We start from the raw sequence: 18,675 nt of genomic DNA, 5'->3' as shown, positions 1-18,675 counted from the left end.
ACACACACACACACACACACACACTTTTTCTCTCTCTCCTGTTATGTCACATGATGACCTATGCGATGATGATTAAACAAACGTGAGCTCACGTTCACGTTCATCATATGTAAACTGATTCGTTCAGTTCAGTGTTCACAAACAAATATGAACTGGTTCATGCACAACACTGAAGAGAAGTGTGGTTTTAATGGTAGAGCTTAGAACTGAATAACATGAGACGGCCGTTTCTTCTTGACTTGAGGATGTCCCTCCGACAGATTGAGACAGAGAGCAATGATGAGAGCCACATTTTTCATTTGTGATAAAACCTACTGCATTCTGATACTCAGGGTCTAACTGACATTTAGAAATGACAAAATAGCAAGGAGCATTATTGCCTATAATGCCAAGTTTTATATGACTTATCCAATTTCAAATGACAAGCTGTAAACATTGTCCATGTTTGTATTGGTGTAAAGAAAATATTCAGAGTCATTGATGTTGTGCAGTATGTATTTCATGCAGCTTGAGTTATGTTTCAGTCCACTGCCAGAGCACTGCGTCTGCATCTCCATACAGGAGGTGTCAAATGGCCTCTGCAGTAGTTACTATCCATGCAGCCCTGCACTGTTACTGGATACCTGCTGCTGTCACCGCCTGCTCTGTGAGTGTGTATGTACGTGCACATGCGGGGTTGTGTATGTGGGCTCTGTGTGTATTGATGTATTCTACATTTTATGTACACAAAAACACTTATGTGTTATGTTTTGTACGTATAACAACCGCACACATAAAACAACTCCAAACCTTGATGTAACTGCTGTATTCTTGTCCGTATCAACCAACTGTATATTTGTATTAATATATCGGTATATCCTATATATCAGTATTATATGTCTCTGGGATGCACTCTAACATGCACATGTATCGCCTGGACCTGCCTGTGGCAAAAACTTCCTCTGGAGGACAATAAACTACACGTGCTCTCTTCATGTGCTTACTGGGAAATATGTTTGAGTTTATGGACTTAATCACCCCCTCCCTCAGGAAAAGGCAATACTTCATACAAGTATATCAACACTGGCAGGCAGTGTTCGCCCTGATGGAGAAACAGACAATAGCCAAGCCTCTTAGAGCTCCTCTAAAGGGAAATACCCATAAAAGGTTAACAAAAGTCACCTCTTAGAAGGCTCTCACAGTCTATTAATCATGTTAAGATGATTACGTAAAGGGTTTATCTATCAAAGTGGGCTCAGGCAGGTCACAAGGGTAATTTAGGCTTCTTTTGGCTTAGGAAGTTTAGTTGGAAATGCTTTTTGTGGGTACGGCGGAGCCAGGCTTACCCGCTCAAACAAAGGCTGCACTGAGTGTTACAGGAACCAAACGTTCAAAGGATAGAAAGTCCACCCAACTAATACTGTGAGTCTCCATGGTTACACTCTTTGTCCTGTAGATTCACAGACCTCTGTCTCAGTGGGGAAAAGTCTGATATCCCAATATCTCATCATTTTGCTGATCAAAGCTCTACAAACCCTTTTTAAAATATTAAATCAAAAGATTACGTGTAAAATAAGTAGCAGTTGGTGATAGTGATAAAACTCACAGAGGATTATCTATCAGCTTTGTGCACTATCGTACTTCTTTCAGCTGATTGTTTTGGTTCGACTGCCTGTAGTATAACTGTATTGTCTTGGGTGTAAAGCAATTTTTTAAAACTGTACTCTACACTACCTACATAGTAACAAATGACAAATTGAGTGATGACCACAGTGGCCCAGTGGATAATGGTGTGTGCAGCTACCTCCCTTACGAGGGAGGCCAAAAGAGGTCTCACGAGGAGAAGAGTGAATATTGATCTTACTTCGTCCATTCACCAGTTGTACAGAAAGAAAAAAAAATGTTTTTTCTCAATCTGCTGGATGTAAAAATATGTAACTGCTCATAAAATATTCCCCACAACAACTTTACAGGCTAATTTGTCAGTCTTGTTTTTATTAGCTTGCTCTGATGCCCCGGCTCCGCCCATCAGTAGATCATTTAAATGGCGGTCTGTGTGACGGCCATCAGCAGGACACTGCGTTCATTTCTTCTATTTACGCATGAGAGCTGATGACAAGAGAGACCGTCTATGTCCAGTCCGGTCAATCAACAAATTCTGATTAGAAACAGGTATCAATCTGAGTTTATGATTTTTCTGACATAAGTAGATGAAAAAAAGACAAAATCAAGTGAAATTGAAAAATGAGATTGTGTGTTATACATTAATATATTATGTGAGTAAGGAAAGCAGGTTGAACAGTGTTTTTTATCTGTGAATTATGGAAAAGAAACTGGGGGGGAAAATCCTTGATAAAAAGGTTATTGTGATTTAGTGAAGAGATAGAAATCTGTTTCAATAATGTGGAAGCATAAATATCAGTTTCCAAATATTTGCTTGAACTCTCGCTCTCATTTTACAAAGTATCATTAACATTGATACACTATTAAAGACAAAACCTGGAAACACCATAGCTACTAAAAAAGGAGCTACAGTTCAGCCATAAACAACCTCAGCTTTAGCCGATCTTGTTTTCCTTCTCCACTGCCGGTTTCAGAGCTATAAATGCCCACTTTGTGTTCTTTCTTCCTCTCTTTTCCACTCCCTTCTTCTCTCCCGTTTTCCTCTCCCATGGCCTGATTGATACAAAATGCATTCCTTTTGAATCTTTAATTCTCATTAAACCAAAGTGTTCAAGGCCCGTGTAATGGCTAGCAAATTCAAAATCGCCATCAATTATCTCTGTAGACCTCTCATTAGAGATTCTGGCTGCAGTTTTTGGGGCTTCTGCTGCTGCCGCCGCTGTCCCCGACAGCACGCTGGCAGGTCCGCCTCCACTAATAAGGAGAAAACTGCAAAGTCATAGAGAGGGAGAGAGAGGGGGGGGTGACACGATTCTTCTCTTTTTCTCTTATTTGCTCAGTTTTATCTCTCTCGGTCAGTGTCAGAGCGGTTACATGACACAGACATTGAGACTGGCAAGAGATAATAGCAGATATATATATATATGGTATTAAAGAATATTTGGCCACCAAATTTAACTCAGCACTTTGAAATACATGTTTCAGGGATTTCATTGCATATTCATGACAAAAAATATGTCTCTATTTCTCATATTGTTCTTTAAAAAACGATTCCATAGTCTGACTGTGTAATTCCACAGAACAAGAACTTTGTAGAGGTCGGAGGGGATGCACAGCGATCTAATGATCCATTAACAAAGAGTCAGTCTGAATCACATTAAATCACCAGATTAATTGTACACATCAGCTGGAGGCGATTTCCTCCACTGATGGTCGCTGACTTCCATATGAGTCGTGGGCCCCATTGGAAGTGATTCGTCAGGATGGGTGGAGACCGTTTGCCTTGATTTGGCTCCGGGGAACGGAGAGCCTCTCAGAATGCAAATCAGAGTCGCCACTCTGCTGTGTGTATAGTGATGCAAAACACACACACACACACATTTATACTCGCTTTATACACACACACATACACACACCACATTGTGTTTGCCAAGTCCAATCAACTGGACCCTTGACGAGCAAGAAAGGAAGAACCAAATTCAATCATGCCATTGATTTAAGGGTGTGTTTGAAAATAGAAGGGAAGAGTGTGTGTGTGTGTGTGTGTGTGCGCGCGCGCGCGTGTGTGTGTGTGCGTGTGTGTCCTCACACTACATGTCAAGTCACACTTTTGTCAAAAACGACTCCACAAGTATTTCTATTTAAAGGATTATAAGCGGCTCGTGCGGCTGCAGCCGGAGCCACACAGCGACTGTTACGTCCTCGAGCAAAGTCCTCCAGGATACCATGTGATTCAAACAGAGGCTGACACACTTCAACCCAAGCTTTGCGAATATCAGCGTTATTGCGAAACATTGCGGCAACAGCCTCATTTACAAGAGTCTGCCGTGGTGTCATCGACACTGAAGGGGACATATGGACAAATGCATACAGACAGCTGCCTTTCTCAACCTGCGGGATTGCTATTGTGATATGCTGTGTGTTCTTTTAAGACGGCCTGTCTGCCGCTGTTTGCTTCACAGACACAAACGCTGTTTGATCTGTCGGTGTTTCGGAGCCTCCCAACCGAAGCCTGTGTTCTGCTACACCCCACCTCCATGTTCTTGCCCCCAAGTTAGCGCATACCTGACCTGAAACGCAGTTATGCAAATCTGACGCTAACTGAAACTGACATAGTACGATAACGATCACTTTGACTCCTGTCCAACAAGACATCTGTACTGATGCATTAAAAAAAGAATTATACATTTTCATGTTATGTAGTAACATGAAAATGTATCATTTACCGTGTCTGGATCTAAAGGGTAGAATGAAGTGGCAGAAAGTGTGCTGTGATAGATGATATGCTGCCCAGTATTACATAGCACTTTCTGTTTGGAGGAGGGGGACCAAATGATCTCTTTTTACTGGTGTGCAGGTGGTGCGATAAATCTCCCACCCTGGTGGCCATTTTAAGAGCAGCTTGGCCTGTTTTAGCAGACCCTCCAGACTCCTCTCTCTGTGGAGAAACAGGCGTGCACCATCCTGCAGGAGATACACTCCACATATTCCTGTATATTCCAACATTTCTCCAAGTATTCCCTTGTCTAAATTCCCTCCATAAATTTACTAGACTGTTGTCCAGCTCTTGCTTTACAGTTTGACAATTTCTGCTGCCGAAATGGAACAGTTGCTGTTACTAACTATAGAAGGAATGACTTGCATGAGGGAATCTGAAAAATCCACATTCTGTGAAATACAAATAAATAAACTTCCACGTAGAGTACTATAAAATATTTTCAGGTCTTCTACACAATAGTCATTTTATTTAAAGCAATCACTCATCATTTTGAGGAAAATCTACTTTCTTTCAAAGAGTGAGACGAGAGGACGTTTTTTTTCTCATTACCTTGTGTGATTTATGGTTGGTACATTTTGAGATTCAGAGCCATGAAGGCTCTGAAGTCTGGCAGTGTGATCTCATGGCGACCCTTCAAGTGAAGGTCACATCACATCATGGTTTCCTATACCATTAATACAAGGTTCCTCCTCGCTATCGCCTTTCAAATTTGACTACATCTTCATTTGATACATCCCCATTAAACGGCTACAGATGGCAGACCAGATGTGGCAATAAACATGTTTTCATTCAAAATAAAAGTGTCACCAAAATGACTTACAGCTCAGCCATTTATTTCCACGTGAAAGAACAATGTACTTTGCCTGCACACATTGATCCACAGGTACTCGTGGGCATGAAGCTGCGTTCGTCCTGTTCTCCTGTTTACCTCTTTCGACTGGACACACGGGGAAATCAATACCTCTCTCTGACAGGTCAGTAAACAGCCTGCATCCGATATTTACTGGTGTCGAGGTTCAGCGCTCCTCCTCTTGCAACCGTCTTCATCTACGTGACCCAAGTTTAGATTTCTGTCCGAGCCGAGTCGCTCCGTCACGGGACCTATACCTCCTGACGTATCCCTCCCTTCTCCTGCCGCTGCTATCGCCCATCAGGGTGGCAGGGTCTTTAATCGATGTGGAGCCAAATGGGTCTATGCAAAAGGCCCTTTAGCCTGGAATGTTTGCACTGCTGCTCAGACAAAATGACAAAGCTTCTCGTTGGAGATAAGAGGAGGCAAGGAGGCAGTCATAACGGAGGATCTTTGACAGGGTGTACAAACCGTACAGTGTAATGTATGCATGTGTGCGCCACCTGTATTCCAGCTTTGGAGTCTTACCCCTTTGTGGAACAGTCCCTGCTTTAATGTTATTTAGTAGTGCACAGCGTTATCAGTGTCAACATCACATTACTCTCTGATGTCTGATCGACTGATACCCACAAGAATAAATCGATGTGTCTGGCTGGAGATAGCTCCTTAGCAACCGTGTTGCCCAATAAGCTTTATTTTCAAGCACACATCTCAGTTGGGGCATTGTTGTCGTCAAGACAGCTTGGTGACACACTGTGAGCAACTGGGATAAGAGTCTATGAAGCAGTCCTGTTTGTGACAGGGTTGGCTTGAGGGAATGGTTTGAATAACTAGACGTTTAAGGGTTGTCTAGATTATTCCACGGAAGGGACAGTGTGATTATTATAATCCCTTTCTGGGAAAAAAAATGTAATTGCCAAAACCTGTTGAGGGTTCCTGGCTCCAGCTGCCATAACATAGTCTCTGTCCTCTGTGTTGCTTTCTTCTCAGGTTTCCTCCATTGTAGCCTCACATTAATAGACAAGGTAACTCTGAACCGGAAGAGAATAGAAATGAATTGAATGCAATAGAATAAAAGGAATCTTTGCTTTTATTCCACTTCATCAGTTAGTATCTCAATAGGATATATTGGACATTTTATGAGTTTTAAAAAGTTGTTTTATGTAATAATTAGATGAATAGAGTTTATATGTTTGAAGGTTCAGTGTGTCATAACAATGACCGAAAACTGAACTGAAAATCTCCAATGGCCGTGTGAGTTGAGCCAATCAGATAACTGAGGAATATGCACGGCTCGAAGAAAGGCAGGAAACATCACAGTTTGGCTCTGCTTGTGTCATGGGTCAGTGCACAACCCTCTGCTGAGAAGAAGTCAGGGAAATACAAATGATTACTGACAGGAAGGAAAAAATGATATGATATGAAATACTGTAGAAAGACCAAATAATAGACACGAGTATGACAGGAGTTGATTTATATCAATAAGAGCAGTGTTTGTGCACATATACATATACATTATATATATATATATATATATATATATGTCATAGTATCAGAGGTTGAATAGTCAAGTGAGAGGGAGACAGAAAAAAAGAAGAGGCAAGCAAAAAAGGCCTTACTCAGAGAGAGACAACCCACTCTGTTGGGGGAGTTTGAGTGTGAGGATGGGAGCATCTGCTCCTGCCCACTGGGCCTCCCAGCTAGTGCAAGCAAACACTCACACTCTGTCACACACATACACACACAGACACACCCTCAGAATGAAAACCGCTGCTGATTCTAATGAGGCCGAGGCCTGCTGGGCAGCAGTAGGGCTGTTCCAGCGTGTCTCAGCCTCCCTGATTCTCGTCCCAGAGCTCCTGATACGTCATCCACTGTTTCACACCATCCACACTGTTTTATTCTTGACAAATGTTTCCTCCAGTGTGGCCTCACATTAATAGACAAGGTAACTCTGAACCTGAAGAGAATAGAAATGAATTGAGTGCAATGGAATAAATGGAATATTTGCTTTTATCCCAATTCATCAGTTAGTATCTCATCAGGATATATGGGACAAAGTTATTTTATGTAATAATTAGATAAATAGAGTTTATATGTGTGAAGGTTCAGTGTGTAGTAGTAGTGGTATCATATGGTGGCCTTCAGGGACCATAAAGATGCAAAAGAACACACAGAGCAGAGCCAGTGTTCTGAAATATAGATATAAGCTGCTTTCAGACACGCACAAATGTCGGAGTGAGAGCCTCCAGAGTTTCTGCAGACTCTTTCCACCTTGCCCCCTAGTATAAAGTCTGCAGAAACTCCAGAGGAGCTGATGTGAGTACACCGCAGAAGATCCTCCACAGGAATCACAGCAAGCGAGTGGCGGGGTTGATGATGCTTCTAACACACAACAGACAATGATAAAAACGAAAAGAAAACAAATATCCCTGCAGGGAAAAGCAGTGTCACACACAGAGAAGACACCACCAAAGATGTCAGGAGAGCTACTGGTGATAAGGGCAGATGTGGGTGTCGATGTGAGTGAGATTATCATTATTATTATTACAACCTGCATCTGTCTGCTGCACCACCACTCGCCTGATCACAACGGAGGATTCGTTGTTGTTGTGAACGTGTAAAAGGAAACCTCTGGAGAAGGGCCGTACCCAATTCTCCAGGGTTCCTCCGGAGGTCATGTCTGGAAAAGGCTTTAGTTTAAGGTGGTTATACACTAATTTTAAACATAATTATTAATAAAATATTGCATTGTTTCTGTTAAATCTTTTAAAGAAAAGCAATTAGCTGAAAAGCAGCCAAAGTGGAAATGCAAATAAGGAAAGCAAAATTGATGAAAAAAAAACATGATCACATAAGTGATATAACTTGTGGCCTCCCTGCATTAATCTCCTGTTCACTTCCTTTCATGGCTTTACTCAACCAGACCACTACGAACATCAAGGAACTACTAAACCCTTAATTTAGCTGACACTGATCTTCTGGTCATTCTCAGAGCATGACTGGTGAATTTCATGGCTTTCATGCTTTTTCATTCTGGCCCACAAATCAAACTGGAACCTGCCGAGATTGAATATGATCTCCTTGAAATCTCTTCTTTCCCCCTGAATTTCGAAATCCTCTCAAACCATTTTTGCTGACATCATTGCCACATGGGTTTGTTTGTTGCAGATTTCTTCAGATTACGGAATAGTTTGCTCAGACAGAGGGGTCTTTGTTTTCAATGCAGGTTCAGAAGTTTGCAGAGAATCAACCAAATAATTCAAGTTAAAAAACAAATCTTGTTATTTTTCTCTGCAGGGTTTTGCAGCTGCAAACCTGCTGATATGTTACAGCCAAAATTCCTTCTCATTCAGTCTCTCAGTCGCTTTTGAACTCACTTTTCATTCAGTCCAACCCCGTTTGCCCCTCTGTCTCAGAGTCTCTCCATCAACAGGAGGGATAAGCCCAAGCAAATCTGCCTAAAGCATTTGTCGGGCTGATGGTCTCGCAGGAACGATACCCATATCCTCTCCTTTCCACAGACACTAATGGCATATCGACGTGCTTGCAGATTAACAGATTATTGTGTTTGTGTGTATGATGGGGAGGGAGTGTGCACTCACATCAGTGTTTATTTGAATTCAACGTCTGAGCAAGCTTCATTATTTCTGGTCACAAAGAAGGACTCTCAGTTTGTCCTTTTGCCCCAACACACTCCGACATGTCGCACATTAGCATGAGCGTCCAGCACTGTGAGCTCTTGGAGGCAATTTGCTTCATTGAGAACGGGCTCAGCTTTAGCCTCATTTTGCAGAGATTATGCAGTAATCTAACTGTTTATGATTTAATTGACATATTTAACAGTCTATAATTATAATTTAAACATTTTATATTTATGCAAAGCGTGGATGTCTAATCCGTTCTCACTTACTGGATTCTGCCTTATTTAATCAGGCAGCGCGGCAGTGGTCTGCTTCTGCAAATGGTTGTCGGGCCGAGCTATTTCTAAAGTGATCATAAAAACAGGGGGGGAAAAAGAGGGGGACTTGGAATGTCAGTGTGGTGAAGAATAGGAGGGGACAGAGTCATCAAAAAAGATCCCCAAGGAGTCATCTCATCCTTTATTTGGAGCCCAAGCCCTGTAGCTAAACTAATAGAGCGAATCAATCCAAGAAGGGCCTTTATTTCTCACCTCATCTTATGTGTCCGCGTGTCCGTTCAAGCCCATGGCTGCATCCTTGTGCCTGATCTTTGTGAAGAGAGGAGCTAAGCCCGACTGCTTTTAGCATTTTGTCTTTAGATTAAATTTTGCTGACGATCGCACACCAAAGAAACACTTTCAAGTTACACACGAGCATCTTAAGCCCCTTTTCCACTGGTCAAAAACTCCACTAACTTCCACTAACATCTGGCTTTTGTCTGCAGTGGGAATTAATACAATCTGTCAAATTACTTTTTTATGGCTCCGGTTCCGATTGGCAGTGATAGAAACATGACAGCCAAGGGAATACGCTAATGCTGCAAGACAGCGAGGTGAGAGAGCGCCTTTCCCCTTTTCAATGCATTTGTGATGTTGAACATGATGCACCATGGGAAAAAACCTGAAAGGCAATGTCCTCTAACGATACTGTCAAAGTGTCAATCTCCTTTTTTAGCGGGTATATTTTTAAAAAACGTGTGTACACACCCACATTTGGTGTAAAATAGGAATCATTAAATTACTTACCCATCATATGATAAATTCATGATACCCAAATCACCAGCGACCATTTAAACCAGTTTTAGTCTTTTCATTCATTTTGAGAATTGAGCAGAAATAAGGAAAAGATTGCGAGAAACACAAAAGAGAGTTTCCTCTTATCAGAAAGCAGACCAAAGCATCTGTCATCTCTTTGAAGTGGGCAAAAAGCTGGACACATCCATCCGCAGCTTGGCTCTTAAATGTTCTGGTTGTATTTCGATCAAATGATAATTGCATTGTCTGTTCGGAAGGTGTGTGTGAAGCTGGGTAGCATGGCTTACTGCTGGCGTCACTGCTCGGGTAGAGGCTGCCTTCTATTAATTTGATTTTTGACAGAGATAGATGGAAAGTCATAATGTCAGACATTGAGATTCACATTTCTCCTCGTAAATGTGGTGCAGTCGCTGCGATGTGTGAAGGATGGGCAGAGGATCAAGCAGCAACTCATCAAGGAAAAGGCATTCTTCCTCCATCAGAGGATACAAATCTGCCATTGTACCAGGTGCTGTTTGTTGCCTCCCAGCGGTGCAGAGAACTCACATCCACTTCCTCCACTTAGCTTCACGTCCAGCTGAGTCTCCCTCTGCCTGCTCTGTCCTAGTTTGCTTCTTGAAAAATGTTTTACACCAACCAGCACAATGTGTTTTCCATGTTCACTGTGTGTTCACGTTAGCTTTGTCCAAAGCCTTACCTTTCCCTCACATGGAAGACACCACAGGTGCAGTATGGAGGCATTTTATGTTTATTTCTGTTTGAAGAAGTACAGTACAGTTACTACAATTGTATTGGATACTGCTGCAACATTGTTTACGCCTGAAAAAAGTGTTCTGTGGACTCAAACACTTCACCCACACCTCCATCGGCATAGTGGCGAGTAGATAATGAGTGGATTTTCATTTTTTGGGTGAACTATCCCTTTAAGGCAGCAATGATTGGATCTAGAGACTTCAAGTTTAGAAATAAAATCTGGGCATGTGGAATCAGAAAGAAGTGAGATGATGAGATCTGTGTAGGCCGCTTGTTAGCTCCTCCTGAGGCTGTAGTGGCTTCAGACCACTGCTGCCAGAATAGACTGGGTTTTACTAAGAAGATGAAAATGACACAGCAAAAGAAAGACAATATCTCTAATTCTGCAGAGAAATTTGTAATCTTTTTAAAACTGTCCATCTTGACAGTGTTATAGAATTGTGACACTAAATCAGTGCAGTTGTCTTTTTATTAAAAACAGTGATTATAGCTACTGTAAACCAATTTCCACCAATTGTGATGAATGCTCATTCCTTTCATTTGCTTAAATGTACAATATGTAACTTCTCAAACAAAACAATAACAAAAGATGTAATTTGATGACGTGGTGAAGCAATGTGGGATCATGGGAGTTGTTGTCTTTAACACCATTGCAGATGAAAATCGACCTGACGTGACTCAGGCGCAAATCATGTTCACGGATGAGGTAAATTATTAAAGTTTTATTAACGTTACTTTAACAAACAGCAATTAAAAAATTGTGATCCATTACGAGTGACCCAATACAAACAGTAGAAGGAAAAAACAGTAGATTGGATAACTAGCTAGCAGTGTCGTTTTTTTTTCTTTTATCACACGTCATTTGGCCCGGAGGTTATAGCAAAGATGAGTAAAACCACAGGTAAACTGGACGTGACGCAGTTAAAAAGGCGACCAAAATGAGATGGGACAAAGAGCGTTAACAGTTGACTATGTATCGACGTAAAAAACATAAATCAATAAAAGAGTAGAGAGGAAAAAGAGGTCAGTAAAGTCAAGACAGTTCCATGTGGGAGCTCAGTGTTCAGGTCCCTTCTCACGTTCTCACCACTGCCTCAACGTGAGTCAGCCCTGGCTCTCTCTCTGAGTTCAGCTCCTACCTCCGCCTACCACCACTGCTGTCACTGCACATCAGCATTGTGTTAATTCCAACATCTCGCTCCACCAATCCTGCCTCTGCTCACCATCTCAGGAGACAGGAAAAAAAATGTTAACGACTCAAAGAAACAAAGAATTTTTTTCCCTGTTTCTTTGAGTCGTTAACATTTTTCTTCTGAGATGTCAACAGAGGCCTCATTAACACTAATAGATCATAAAAAATGATTCATAGATTAAATACCATATTATGATCCTTTATTTTTCTTGTTTAAGAGGTTCAGAAAACCCTACTCAGGGTTTGTGTGAGCGGGAAATTCTCCATCTCTGAAATTCAGGTAGAGCTTGTGCAGGTGGGTGAGAAAGAGAAAATTTAATTACCTTTTATTCTTCCACAAAATCTCACTGACAACGGTGTGAGCGCGTCACATAAAGTCTTCGGGGAAAATGGATGACAGAGGCAGTTTTCCCGTAAATGGCACCGATGAATTGCAGCTTTTTAAGCTCTTCTTCTCTTCTTCTCTTGCCGGATGCACATAGAAAGCAGGCAGTACCTCCACTGATTGCATAATTAGCTGCTGCCTCTGGTAAATTAGATGCTAATTACACAGAGATTGCAATTGCACACAGAATGAATGCTCCGTGGTTTCGAGTCCGTGCACATCAATCAATCAACGCATCTGTCCATCAGTGAGCATGACAGAGTCACCAAAGGCGCATTACATGAGTTTGTGTGCTGCCTCATTGCCTCTGTCGTATGCTCTAGTGGCTGGTTAGCATTACTGAATGACAAACAAAATAGTTGTAGTTGTTATTCTTCCCCTAGCTTGGCCGAGGCTCTGCCATAGAAGAAAATAGTACACTTTAAAGAAGAGGAAGATACGTTTATTATGTCATTCTGAGGGTTAGGTTTGCTGGAATTAAACCCTACTTTAACAAGTAGGAGCAGAACTCCAAGTAGTCACAGAAATCGCAGTGGAGCAAATTTAATTTTGAATCTATTAATCATCGTAATATAGAGTCAACACCAAGTAAATAAATTAAATTTAAAATAATTTTAAAAATGTAAACTACAATTCATAAAAAAAGTTGCAAATGTTTAGCAGCTTTAGCAGCTAGTCTGCCTCCTAACAAAGCCAGGTAACGCGCAAATGGAGGCTGACCAATCACAACAGAGTAGGCCAGCTGACGAATGAGAGTAGACTGGGCTTTATAAAGAGGGGGGCCTTACAGAGACAGGAGCTAAAACCAAGTGATGAACGAAGGCTGAACGAAACAACATAAAAATGCACTGACAGCATTTTCTATTGTTCTGAAATTATGTTTAATCACTATTTACTGACTACTTACCTTTACTAGTTTATCAACCATGTGTTGGAAATCAAGTAGATAAAACCTCACAGTGGACAGAGGCGAACACTATCTCCTGTCACTGTTTGTGGTGCTGACTTATAGGAAACTGTCTGTCTGGTCATATGAGAGGGTATAAACAAACAACCTAGAGTTTATGATCCTGAATATGAGCATCATTTGTCTCCTAATAAACACTTAGCCAAGTTTCCATGACAGTTGCCTGGCCGTCTTAACCAGGGCAATACCCGCACAGTGCGGTCACATTAGAGTGCAATTACCTCACAAGTGAAACATGTGTTTTAATGGCACCAGAGCTAAATGACAGATTTATTGTTCCCCCTTCGTAGCAGGACCCATATAAATGTGGACATGTCCCCTCAATGACGTGTGCGCAGTTTGTTTAATAAGTCCTCGGTTCCAAGATGTGTGCAGAGGGGTAATGAGAGATCTGTTATCTCTGTTGGCCATTAGCCTTAGTGTGTGAAGTCATTAGAGGATGTAATTAACTGCTATTGTACTAGAGATGGGTCGTTAGCAAACGAGTCTAAGACGCTGTATGTATGATGTAGCTTCGCCGTGATTGTCCTGACCTACATGGGGTGAGAACGCTGTTCCTTGTGAGACCGCGTTGATGTTGTGTTTACAGCCAAGTGTTTGGCTGGGATCACAAAGGAGCTGTGCTTTCATGATCACCTACAGAACGCAGATGAAGCACATCGCATCCTCACCTGAGACGCAGCATTACAGAGACATTCATCACTTCACAGAAATGTTTGCACTGGCTGCCGCTCAGGTGCCAGATATGGGAAACAATCAAACTCCTGTCCAGAGCTAACGCATGTGTGCTTTTATACAAATCACTGCCCCCAGAGGAGGCTCGTCCTTTCTTTCTGTCTGCCTGCCAACAGTAAGAGTGTCATGAAGGATTGGTTATTTTTCCTTGTGCAGTTTTGCACTGGCCTATCTGTAGCGGTTCACATTTTTGGAGCTCAGTGGGGTGCTGTCTATTTACGTAAATAAACAAGATTCTTTCACATGAGGGAAATTTGAGACTTTGCTGCGTTAGATAGAAACATAGGAGGGAGGGGGATCTATTTGTTTGTTTCTGTTGTATCAAGATGACAAATTGACGGGCCCTTTGAAATCCTCCTGCTGCGCAAATGTAATAAAACCCAGAATATCCTGGCTGATGAGCTGAGCTGAGTATTTGCACAACAAGCCGCTCCGTGTCAAACAGCTCCCTGAAGCCATATCGGGCAGGAGACGCGGTCAGAAGGTAAGTCAGTGAACTGTCACAACTGTCGCATTTCCCAAAGTGCTCTTTGTTTTATCTATGCCCAAGTTCTCTCAGTCTGTGTCAGTAATGGCAGAAAAATAATGGAAACTGGAAAACACAGTGGTTTTTGTGGCTCAGGACAGTTTTATTACAACTTTTTTTAACAATGTTTACTTCAGCTTTGGTCTCATTCTCCTATTTTTGGTCATCACTTTTGAAACACATTCCACCCACATTAGCCGGACACCAACGCTGTCATCTTGCACCATTGATGTCATTTGGAGCCAGAGTCTGTGCAGTAGTGGATGGAGCCATGGTAGGGATGTCCAGCAAGTACACATACTCAACCAATCAAGAGTCGGTCTCAGCAAGCCACCAGGGGGCGATCAAGATACTTTGGATTCCTTTTTTGTGAGGTGCCATGACGTACTTAATCTACAAGCTATACCTGTTCGACTGAGAAAATGAGGGGGGTGGTAGTATTGTGACTTAAACTGCAAGCATGAATCTGTAAATACTGACATTACATAAATTAAAGGGGCGATAATCAATATTTATCAGAATAATATAATATTGATAATATTACATAATATTTTACATGTTTTTTGTAGGACAGCAACAAAAAGGGACAGACACTGTATAGACACAATTTGAAGTCTGCTGGTGCAACTGATCACATGTGTTACTAGCACATTACTAGATATTAGCCTCGACCTTGGTAAATGCAATGTTACCCACATTGCAAGAAAGTGTTATTATCATTTAATACAGCATAAAGCTTCTCTGTAATTAGATTGTGCGTTGTCCAACTGCGCTGAATAACATATTTTTTAAATTCTCATGAATCATGAATGAATCATTCCAGGAGCATGTTTACATTCACGTGTGATTCATGCATATTTATACTAAATATAAAAATGGTTGAACATGAATTTGCCTCTGCTCTCCTGTTAGGCCAGCCTCTCATACTGTATTTTAAATATCTTCTCTTCCATCAAATTTGTAGTTGTTGTTGCTCTCAGTGTTTCTGTGCTCAGACTGAACAATGACTTGTATCCATGGCAGCAAGAGAAAATATTTTATTCGTTTGATTCTGCCTATGAACATAGATTATTTTACTGATATGAAATCTCTACCTACAAAGGAATGTGTTTTTGTGTAGTGTAGTCACATGGAATTACAACTATATTTTATGTTTGGGTCTGTTTTTGTTCTTCATTTGCATTTTAAAGCACTAAATTGTGTTTATTTCCATTTTTCTACGACTCAATTCAATAACAATGAAAGAATAATATCCTTGTTTCATATCAAATTTAAAGTTTGTGGGGTGGCGTATAGCTCACCTGGTATAGCTTACGCCCTATAACGAGGCTCTACGCCTCTGCAGAGGCTCGGGTTCGATTCCGGCTTGCGGCCCTTTGCTGCATGTCATCCCCCATTCTCTCTGTCCCCTTTTCCCCACTAACCTCTGTCCTATCAAATAAAGGCCAAAAAGCCCCCCAAAATACTTTTTTTTAAAAAGACGTTATAAAGCTGTGTCTCCAGATGCCTTTTGGCGATTCCCAGGGAAGTCCTCATCCTCAACAGATGGACAGTACATTCCAGCAGACTCAAAGCTCCCAAGTCAAAGTGTCTCTGCATGTAGAATGTGTGTGCAGCAGTAGTTCATCTTGTGTTGATCGCTTTTCCTGGTTGATCGACCGGTCATCTGGGTAGATTACATGCCCTGTCTGTGGCTCTAATAGATTATAGCGAGCATAGAGGCTGAGTGTGGTTATCTCCAGCTCGGGTTGTTACTGGTGTCTCATGGCTCTAACGGCCGACAGATTTGGTGTGGTGTTTACAGATTTACCCTCACAGCGGCTGGGTATGCAGATGGGGAGGATTGACCTGCTGCGACCTTGGAATAGTGCCCTGGTGGGGAACGACGGCGACCTCGGGATGGGCAGGATGTGCTGCAATGCAGCAGAGCAGATCAGTGGCGCTGCATGCTCTCACTCACTTTCACATGAGCTCCAGTTTAAAACACACTTCTCACACACACTTCTCACTCTAACTGTACATACATTTCATGAAGGAGGGACAACATGCACAGGTACTCCCAAATTAGCATTAACATACTCTCATAACATCTCTCTCTCTCTCTCTCTCTCTCTCTTTCTCTCTCTCTCTCTCTCTCTCCTTTATCTTCCTGGATAACCAGGCAGGGTGTGTCTTCATCAACCTGCCTCTGTCTGGCTGACTGGAATACACACACCACCCACATGACTCTGCATATTGAACAGCATGCACAAGATCACACATATTTACCTCCATACTTCTTTATAAATGCACACATGTGCACCTTTGCCGGATGCTTGTACAAACTCACACACACACACACACACACACACACACACACACACACACACACACACACACAACACACGCTATATCTGTTGAGACCCATACGATAAACTTGTGAAAACAAACACAGGGCTTTTGCATTACACTGCAATAATAGCACTATATACACACATTTACACACACTAAAAATAATGCACTGATTCATATATTTTCCCATCTCTATTGTCCTTTGTGTACAACAGCATTTGAAATAACAACATGCCCTATTCTCTGCATCTAAGCAACGTCCCTCTAATCATACAGATCTATAAACAGAGGTTTCATTGAAGATAAGGTGATCACTCAGTTCAATCAGCCACTATAACTCCCCCACAGATGCCTCCCCCAGCAGGGCATCCCATAGGAGGACAATATGAAACTGCAGTGCCAAGATAGTGAATTCAAATACCAGCACAGCTCCAGAACTTAATTAAAGAGATTTTCTCATGGCAAATAAGTAAGCCCTAATCACTCTGAGCAATCAGATCATACCAGATCAGCCTCCGTTTGCTCTCACTGGTACTGTGAGTGTACTAAATAATACTCTGACCCAGTGGACGGCCTAATACAAAGCACACACACACACACACACACACACACACACACACACACACACACACACACCAAGGCATGTGGGCATTTGTGACCTTGCAGTGACTTTGATTCATTTCTTCCTGGAGACGGCACCAAACCAAACCATTTAGTCCCAAGCTGACATTAAAGTTCGGTGATATTTTCTGTTTTGAGAACACCGAAATCAGTTGTGAATAGATTTCTGTCTAGTATAGGTCTGATATATCTGATTTCCTTTGAACTACAAATGCACCGGGGCGGCTGTGGCTGAGGGGTAGAGCGGTCCTCCCTCAACCTGAAGGTCGGCAGTTCGATCCCGAGTCTTCCCCATTTGCAATGCCGAAGTGTCCTTGGGCAAGATGCTGAACCCTGAATTGCCCCTCATAGAACAAAACAAAAAGTGCTGCTAATAGATGCACTGTATGAATGTGTGTGTGAATGGGTGAATGTAAGTGTACTGTAAAGAGCTTTGAGTGGTCATCAAGACTAGAAAAGCGCTATATAAATACAAAACCATTTACCATCCCACTGGATGACATGTCCCTTCGTTACAATGAACACAGGCACGGTAGTTTATTTGAGTTTAGCATACATCCACCATCCTGCTGCCATAGTAGCAACTGTGTAATAATAAACAGTTGGAAGTAATCCCCCGCAATTTGCACTTTTAAATCCTGACTGAGAAACGTTTTCAAAAACAACAGTGACCAGCTGTAATATTTGTGACCTTTTTAAAAAGATTTATATCTTCAGTGAACATGTAAGACTTTTGGGAAGTTGGAAAGTATGAGACGGACTATTCCACTGTTGGTTTTGCTTTCATGGGATTTGTTTACCATAACAAAAATAAAGAATATCATCATCCCTATTGTTTAACTTGTCCCCATAAACACCCCCCCACAATGGTGGTGGCAGATGTCAGAGCACAGCTGGACTGAGGCTCTCGGTCAGGATGTGAAGGAAGGTGATGGGTGCAGAGGAAGGAAGACGCCTCTGTTACAGTTCCAGTGATTTAACAGGACATTCTTTCCATGTTGTTCCTATTGTCTCCGATCTGGCAGGATGAGACGGGGGGGGGGGCATGTGGTGGTGTCACGTTGAACATGTGGTGTCCAGCTTTGCTATAGCTTGATTATTTTGGTTCAAGTAGATTTGTACTCTTTTGGAATCGTATTTACACACTTATGCCCTGTCCCAATTCACCACTTGGCCCTACCCATTTGTTTTGCATATATTTCTCTATGTGATGAAGG

Source organism: Hippoglossus stenolepis, chromosome 2 (genome assembly GCF_022539355.2).
Source record: "Hippoglossus stenolepis isolate QCI-W04-F060 chromosome 2, HSTE1.2, whole genome shotgun sequence".
Classification (NCBI taxonomy): domain Eukaryota; kingdom Metazoa; phylum Chordata; class Actinopteri; order Pleuronectiformes; family Pleuronectidae; genus Hippoglossus; species Hippoglossus stenolepis.
This window is presented reverse-complemented; position numbering follows the sequence as displayed.